Source organism: Scatophagus argus, chromosome 21 (genome assembly GCF_020382885.2).
Source record: "Scatophagus argus isolate fScaArg1 chromosome 21, fScaArg1.pri, whole genome shotgun sequence".
NCBI classification, from domain to species: domain Eukaryota; kingdom Metazoa; phylum Chordata; class Actinopteri; family Scatophagidae; genus Scatophagus; species Scatophagus argus.
The window spans coordinates 7,226,241-7,234,766 of NC_058513.1; positions in this window are offsets into that span (position 1 = coordinate 7,226,241).

The window sequence follows — 8,526 nt, forward strand, 5'->3', positions numbered from 1 at the left end:
CAAAACAAAAAAGGTCCATCAGATCACCTCCTCTGGTGTTTGATGTCAGTGATAGCGTGAGTACGGAAGACAAAGTGACTTGTCCAAATCTCACGGCAGCCATTGTAACCCGTGGCCCACTTGCCTGAGGTGAAACAAGCACAGATGAATGTGTATTGATGTCAGTCAGGCATGGATCACAGCAGTCGATGGGTCGTCTTGTGTGATCGTAGCTGAGCCTTTTCATAAAGAATCAGCAGACGGACTTCTTGATTCTCTCACTCACTCGCTGTCGGGCTGATACGTCAAAATATTTTTTTTTAATACTTTCATTTTATGTGCCGTCAAATGACATTAGTGCTTCAGATGTGGTAATAGAAGTGGACTGCTGTGAGAGGATAATTTGCAACTCCAAATTAATAATCTCTCTCTATTAATGGGCAAAAATGCAAGCTATCATGACAGTGCAAGAAAACAACAAATACACAGACAAAAGGATCCAACTATCGTATTTCCAGTGTGTCAGTGTCCAGTGTGCATTTCACCCTTTGTCTGCAACATTCACATTTTCTGGCACTAAGCTTTCTGACAGAGCTCCTTCTATTCACAATCTCTGACATAACAGGGTGATTGAGAAACACAGTCCTCCGATATCGCCATTGACAACACTATTAAAAGCAGTCAGACCTTGCACAGACAAGATCAGGAGGTGGAGGAGAAAGAAGAGGAAGGCAGGGCATCCTAACAGATAGCTGACTACAGCACAGGTCATAAATACACGCAAGATATATGTCCTCTACACCTCACGGTGTCTCTCAGCGAGATAGCACCGGGGATAGCAAGATAGCACTATCTGTGTCCCTATCTGCATTATCACAGTGAAGAAGGGTGAGGTTTGCCACTGTACAAAGTCTGCCACGTTGGTTCAGGTAAGAGGTGACTCAAGTCAAAATGAAAAATTACACTTTTATTTCATTAGCTGATATTCTGTATCTTCACCTGCCTCAGTTTAAAGTAGGAAATGAATTACAGGCTTCTCTTCAGAGCTCTGTATCAAAAATGTAATTTTTTTCTTGTTGCTGTTTTTATCGCAGGTTTGGTCATACATGGTGTGTGTGTGGGGGGGCAGCTGTGTCTGTATCTGTCCACAGGTAATCTTGCATATCACTGGACAAATGAGACGAATACTTTTGGTACGAATACTTTATGACTGTGATATGCAAGGAGCTCTCATGGTTGAGGTGATTCACAGTTTTCTGTTTTATACCACTGACTGCTGGCTTCTCACTCCTCTTAACAGGCTGGTAGGGGCCACAAGTGATCAATAACTGCTTTAGTTTTGAGTCTTGTTTGTGTTAAACTAGGTTCTTTAAAAGGTCCTTACAGAACTACGTTAGCACTACTGAGTATTGAATGACATTAAATCAGTCTGCGCCAAATTTTGGTACCTTGGGTGCGGTTAAGATTCCTTATGGTTCTACTGTAAGATGTTATTCTTTGAGTCTTTTAGAAGGAACCTTGCTTGCCTAGTCTGTTGCTAGACACATTTTGGCCTTTGGTGTAGCTCAAACTGACAACCATAGAAAAGTTTGGTCTCATCTGGAAATTGATTCCATACCTTAAATGTTATGATCCAACAAAATTAGTCACAATATGATTGGAATAAAACCCAATATTTGTTATCTTGACTTCATGACCTACTTCAGTAAATTACTTTGTACTAACAGAGCTGGCCCAATGCATAAGATAATCCCGTGGCTACCAGACAAGTACCAAGAGTACTATGTGCTTTGTAATCTTAAAGAAAGGCAATATTATGTTAGTAGACTGACTAGCTAATGCTATTGCTAATCAGGGCACGCTGCTTCCGTCAGAGCTGTTGTTAAAGTCATACACACTGTAGAAGACATTACATGCATTTTGATGTAAGCACAGACAGTCAGTCAGTCTAGGGTTAGCTTACAGTCCTACAGATAGATCACGTCAAAGCAATCCATGTCTCTCTGACCCAGAGGAGGGACCCTGTGTCAACTGATACATCATGTCAGAAGATGGATGTGATTGGCCCCACTGCTGAAACTGTCCAATCAATCATTATGCTGCTAAAGTAGGATATGATGGTAAAAAGAAATAAAAAGTGTATGACATAATGTGCCTCCGGAGTACTGCAAGTATTCCTCCAGCACTGCTAAAAGAAAAATGAAGAAAATGAAGATAGAGAGCTGGTTGTGTTTTGGATATTTGCCATAGCAGATGGGACAGATAAGCAAGAATTTGTTGAAGTTACTTTGTAGATTGCAGGGATGTTCTTGATATATTGTACAATATCAAAGAGTTGTCTTGTTGTCCTCATACAACAAATAATAGTTTTATATAGTTATTTTGTTATAGTTAAATATATAGTTTTATTTCATAGTTCTTGGCTTTAGGCAAAAAATCTTCCTCTGGCCTCTGTTGTCTGATTAAAAATGCAAGAAATTTGCTTCTCAATGCAGAGTATTTTTCATCACAAGAATCAGGAAGTTGTGACAGTACAGTGAATTTTTTAACTTCAAAAAAATTCCTTTCCTGGATCATGCGTCACTTTAACTTCCTGTTTCAAGCAGGTTTGTAGCTGCTCTGCTTTGTTATCACATTAGGCTAAGTTTTAAATAGATACTTAAAATCACTGATTTTCTGCAGCAGTTGTAACAATTTGGCAAATTGTAAAATGTCTTAGAAATGTACCTTTAGTTAAAATGAAATGTGAAAGTCACCCTGAAGCTGCATGGAAATAAAATGCTGACAACTGTTTATTGCTGTAAGAACAGAAAGTGAGAGTAGGTGGGATGGCGTACTGAAGCATGCAACTCTCTGCCTCACATCCCTCCAGTGTTTCTGCCATTCATACATCCCTCTGCATTGCCAGCGTTCCATATGCATTGTCTGAGTAAATTCATTTGTCTGAATTTGCCCTTGGCGTGACCAGGGCTGAGTGGGGAACAAGACTAATTTCCATCCCTGAGCAGCGCCACACTCACTGCATCTGATACGGCACATTTGAATGGATATTACAGATAACAATGCCCTCTGTTGGCCCCAATAAGCCTCACGCCGTTCTCACTGCTCCTCCGTCTCCTCAACCCTCCTCCCCCTCTTTCAGCCCTCCCCTCCTCCATTTACAGTTGCTCAGTTCACAAGACAGATGTGTAAATACACACACACATGCACACACACACACATTTAAACTGTCATGATAACTACTTCTATAAAAACAATCACAGTCACAGGAGATGTTGTGACATTTTGAAACCACAGACTTGTTTCTGAATTGCTCTCACCCAAAGGGGCTCTTCTTTTATTTTCACTGCATGACTGTTCTTGATATTGTTTGTATTCTTTTGTTGCTTCTTTTCATCTATTTCCTTATAATATTTGAATAAATGATGTGCTTTTTGTTTACACAATTATCACTTGTGGGTGTCGGCACAAAGCAAAGTTGACATTCAGCTTGATTGCATATTAGGGACTTGTGAGAGAGATGTGTGTTCTCTCTGTGATCATTACTTTGTTCTTACTTACAGAAGAGTGGAAGCTGTTGATAAAAATAATTGGCATCTCATTTAGAAGAAATGTAATATTCACAGACAATTCATCGGTTCTAAAGATAATGCCTAAGGGCATACAAAAAACACATCTTGGCAGCTCTTTACAGATCAGCACCTCTACACCATTATTAGTGTATCTACAAAATATAAAATGTATTCCTTCATGAATAATCATTACAAAACAGTAAATTAAAGTGGACTGTTTTGCACTCATTAGTGTAATCATCATTAGTGAGCTGATGACTACCTGTAGCCCATATTTTATGTCAGTGCAATATAAAAGGCTGAAAATTTCACACAAAAGAATACTATAATTAAGATGTACAAATGAAACTGATAAATACTGAAATAAAATGAAATGTAAATAAATCAATGTTTCCTCCAAGTTTTTTAGAGGTAGAAAACACCTCTGAACCATCACGAAATGTAGAAATCCACAACTAGCACAACAACTAGCACAACAACTTACTCCTAACAGTGCTTTGAGCAAAGCTAACATACTATATTAATTGTAATGTATAATGTTTGTCATGTCCACCATTACCATCTATGTTTAGCATGTTAGCATGCCAACATTTGCCAACTAGCCCAAAATACAAAGAGCAGCTGAGGCTGATGTGAATCTTATTAGTTTGGCAGGTACTTTTCTTAAAGGACACAATATAACATGAGATGAAAAGTTATTAAAATTCAAATTTCATGTCAGTATATCATCAAAGTTAGTAGGATTCATCCTCAGGAGACCATATTTGATCCCATCATTGAGAAATTTCAGTCTCGACCAAAGTGATGCATCAATCAGCCATGGCAACCTATGACTAAGAAAACATGCGTTGACTAAAATTGAACAACTCATAAGAGTTTGACTTCTGGTTTTGCAGTATGTCAAACCTGGGCATAAGACAGGCTCAATCATATCTTCATTTCAATCATATCAGCACCCAGCAAAATGATTTACTGATCTATTCGAAGAATGAAACGATATGGAAGAAGCAGAACAGAACAGAGACAGGCATGCTAAAGTTACGTATGTTACACCAATTATCTAGGCAAGGAAAGGAAGGAAAGGATGCATGTTCCTCCCCGAATCAAGACTCTTTAAGTGGTGATACAGACTCTCCAGGGTCATCTCTTAAAACATCTTAAAAGCCCAGACTGTCTGTGGCTATAATAAGATGTTATTGAGAAGAGCTCTCCTGACCCTGTCTGCCTCCCTCTGCTATCAGACTGTGGGACTGACTCTCCTTGCTGCTCCACCTTGGGGTTATTTTTAAGTCTGTTTGGGAGGCACACGGTCAGCACTATACTTACCCAGGTATATGTCGGGTTTGGCTTGTGTGTGTGTGTGTTGGTGTGTTTGTTCAAACTGGAGTGGAGAGGGAGAAAAAGATGAGTACTGTGCAAATGAGTGTTTGGGGTTTATGCAGTAGTGTGAGTGTATGCCTGTGGGTGGATACCTGGGTCACTAGGTACAGTGATCAGTGTGTTTTTGGGCAGGTGCATCCAACCAGAGGCTCTTGCTGTGTTTGTCCTGCTGGCTGCTCTGTAACCTATAATTAGAGGTTGGACGGACCACTTTAATGAAGGCTGGCCTGGATGGATGAGTGTTCCTGTTTGGATCATTTCAGTGTGAGTGTGTGTTTATTTTAGAGTGTGGCTTCGCTGACTGCCAGGCCTCCCCACCATGGTACTCGCTGCTCAGGTCCAGATATAGCAGCGACCCTCAGCACCCTCCCTGACCCTTGACAAATAACAGTCATCTGTGGTAAATTTTTGTTTGTTTTTTCTTTCACTCTGATTGCCTGAGATGCTCCATGACCTGAGAAATGAGCTCTTTAAAGATGCTGCATCATTAACAGAGACCAGTGCATTTTAGAGGAATGATTCAAAGTTTTGGGAAATATACTTATTTGCTCTCCTGCTGAGAGTTAGATGAGAAAATTGCTACTACACTTGTATACGTAAAGTAAATAGGACGGTACCACCAGCAGCTGGTTGGTTTGGCTTAGCATAAAGACTCAGTCCAAAGGTAACAAAAGCCACCTATGAGCACCTCTAAAGCTCACTTATGATTTATATCTTGTTTGTTTAATCTGGCCAAAAAAAGAAAATAAAATAACAAGGATGGGGGAAAAAAAAACAACAAATTACAGTTTTGATGGAGGTTACACACTAAATGTGTGACAGAGTGCAGTGATTCTCGGAATAAAGAGTAAAGAAAACAAAAAAACTAACATGATTTTACATGTTAAGTGCAGAACTTCAGATGTGCTGATAGCAGTTATTTTATTTACGTTTGGACAGAGTCATGCTAGCTTCTTCTGCCTGTTTTAGGTACGGTATTTATGCTAAGCTAAGCTAACAATCCTCTGTCATAATGCTGAGCTGAGGGAAATGATGTGACAGACTAGCAAAACACAGAATTACTATCATTACTTCTTTACAAACTCACGAAAGCAAATACCTGTAAAAGTTTTTTTTGTTTTTATCTCTGTGATTCTTTTTGTGTATTTGTGTTTGCAAATCCCTCAGTTTTCCTCCTGAGGAATGAGCGAAGCATTCTGAAATGAATCTTTATGCTTTAAGCTAAGCTAATATCTTTATCTAAGTAAAACTGGTTTAAGCTAGCCATTACCTGTCTGTAGCTTAATATTTAATGAACTGATATGAGGGAGGTGTTGATTTTCTTATGTGAATTTTTGGGCAAACAAAGAAGCATATTTACCCAAACTACAATGGTGTCAGAAACTAAATTGCAAGCTGTTAAGTGACTGCTGAAACTCTTTAAGTGATAAATGGATCAACAAAATATTGACAACAGTTTTGACATTTAATTGTTTAACCCAAAATACAATACATTTCCTGGTTCCAGCTCCAAAAGGTGAGAATTTGCTGCTTCTCTTTTAACAGTGGGTTGGATAAAACAAGCTGAAGATGTCAGCTTAGGGCAGCAGCATGTAATGAGCAATTTTCACTACAGATTCATTTATAATGAAAATGGTCAATAATTGCAGCCTATTAGTTGCAACCTTTTAACTTAGGATGTGGACCTCAACTAAAACTTTTTTTTTTTTTTACAAAAAAAGTTTCTGCATCAAATTTCTGTATTTTGAGACAGATTTTTCTTATTTTGTTTTAAAATGAGCTCATTGCAAATGATGAATTTATTATTTTTAATTAAGCAGAGTTGCAGCAATTCTGCTTTGGGTAACTTGAAATTTAGTTTTGGCAGATGAGCACTACTGCATTTCATTTTTAGAATATGATACTTTTTTCATCCCCGCTGAACTGCTTTTCTCTCTGACTGTACCTTTCACTGTGAACATTACTTTTCCACATGCCTGCATAATCAGTTTCATGCAAATATATGAATTAATTACTTTAACCACCATTTGACTCAAAAACATTCTTATCTTGTGACAGGCTTCTTTTCCTAAACAACTTTTTGCTCCCTCTACGCTTTTACATGGCCCCTTTTGCAGATATCATCTCACAAAATCAACATTTATATTGGAACATTTTATGAATTTAATGCAGACAGTCTTCACAAGTAGAGGGTGTGCTGCAAGAGCAAGGACTCGCGTTGGGACCTGAAGAGGATATTAACATCCTGATGGCTTGGAAACACTGAAATCTCACTATTAATCCAGCTGTCTACCAGGGGTGTGTGTGTGTGGGGGGGGGGGGGCTGTTTGGGTTACTAAATGCAGTGGGAGTGGAGGAATCGCTCTGCAGTAAATCTCAACAGTTATGACAGCCGAGCTAAAATAGGACTAAATGGAGACAGATTCTGAAGTCGTTAAATAATAATGAGAAAGAAAAAGAGATATCTCAGAAATTTGACTCAGGGCCAACACCATTAACAGAATGATATATGACTTATTCCATCTGGGATCTTTACTTGTATAGTGGACGATGTACACACACACGTACACACAACTTACCTATACCAGCTCACCTAGAGGCTCACACACACACACACACACACACACACACACACACACGTGTCTCCTGACTGCTGACTTTGCAGCTGATGCCTCCCTCTTTTCAGTTTGTCTCCACCGCTTCATCTTTTTCTTCTTCTCTTTTCAAAATACTCTTGACTGTAGGGCTGTCATGGGGCTCCTCTCCTCTCGTCTGCTTTCATTATGTTCTTACTTCTTCTTCTTCCTCATATTATCTCATCCCTGTTTTTTGCTTCCTCTTTCTTTTCATCTCCTCACCGCTGCTGTGGCATGTCCACAAAGTCCCATCACTGTCAGCCAGAAGCACACAAAATGTCTGCATAAACATGAGGTTTGTAAGAGGTAGGGGGCTCTACTTGGCAACGCTGTCCTGGCTGCTCAGTGTGTTGCTTGTGTGTGCGGTGTGTTTGCACACACATGCCTATGACTGTGTGGGAAGATAACAAGTCACGGTGACACAGTGACAGAGGCACTTGTCTTTGTTTTTCTGCTGGAACTACAAGTCTGGTTTTCAACTCACGCACAGTGTGGAACCACAAAGCATTCACAAAACCACAAAACTGCAGTTAGGTGTATTTCAGCACATAAAGTATATTTTGAGAATATTGTTTCAGTGAGTTATTTTGTTACTGGGTCATAAAGCCATACAAAAACCCTTGACAAAATTTTATAGTGTAGCCCTTTTACGATTCATTTTATGCATCTGTTTCCCCAAACAGCCACTATTTGATTAACAATGAATTGATCAACAATACACCAGTCATCCAAGAGTCTGATTTACTGCCAACTGTTTTATCTGACTACTTTCTTGCAGCAGTATAAAGATAAAGTCTATGTTAGAGTGCCTTGTTGGAGGAAACTCTGGTATGTGAGTGGAGGGACAAATACTTTCTTTGTTACAGTAACCCACAAGTCTACTGGACCAGCAGTGTGTTCAGTAAGGGGAAAGTGATTTAGCAACAAATCTGACCCCAGTCCCACTATCAGGTGTAAAG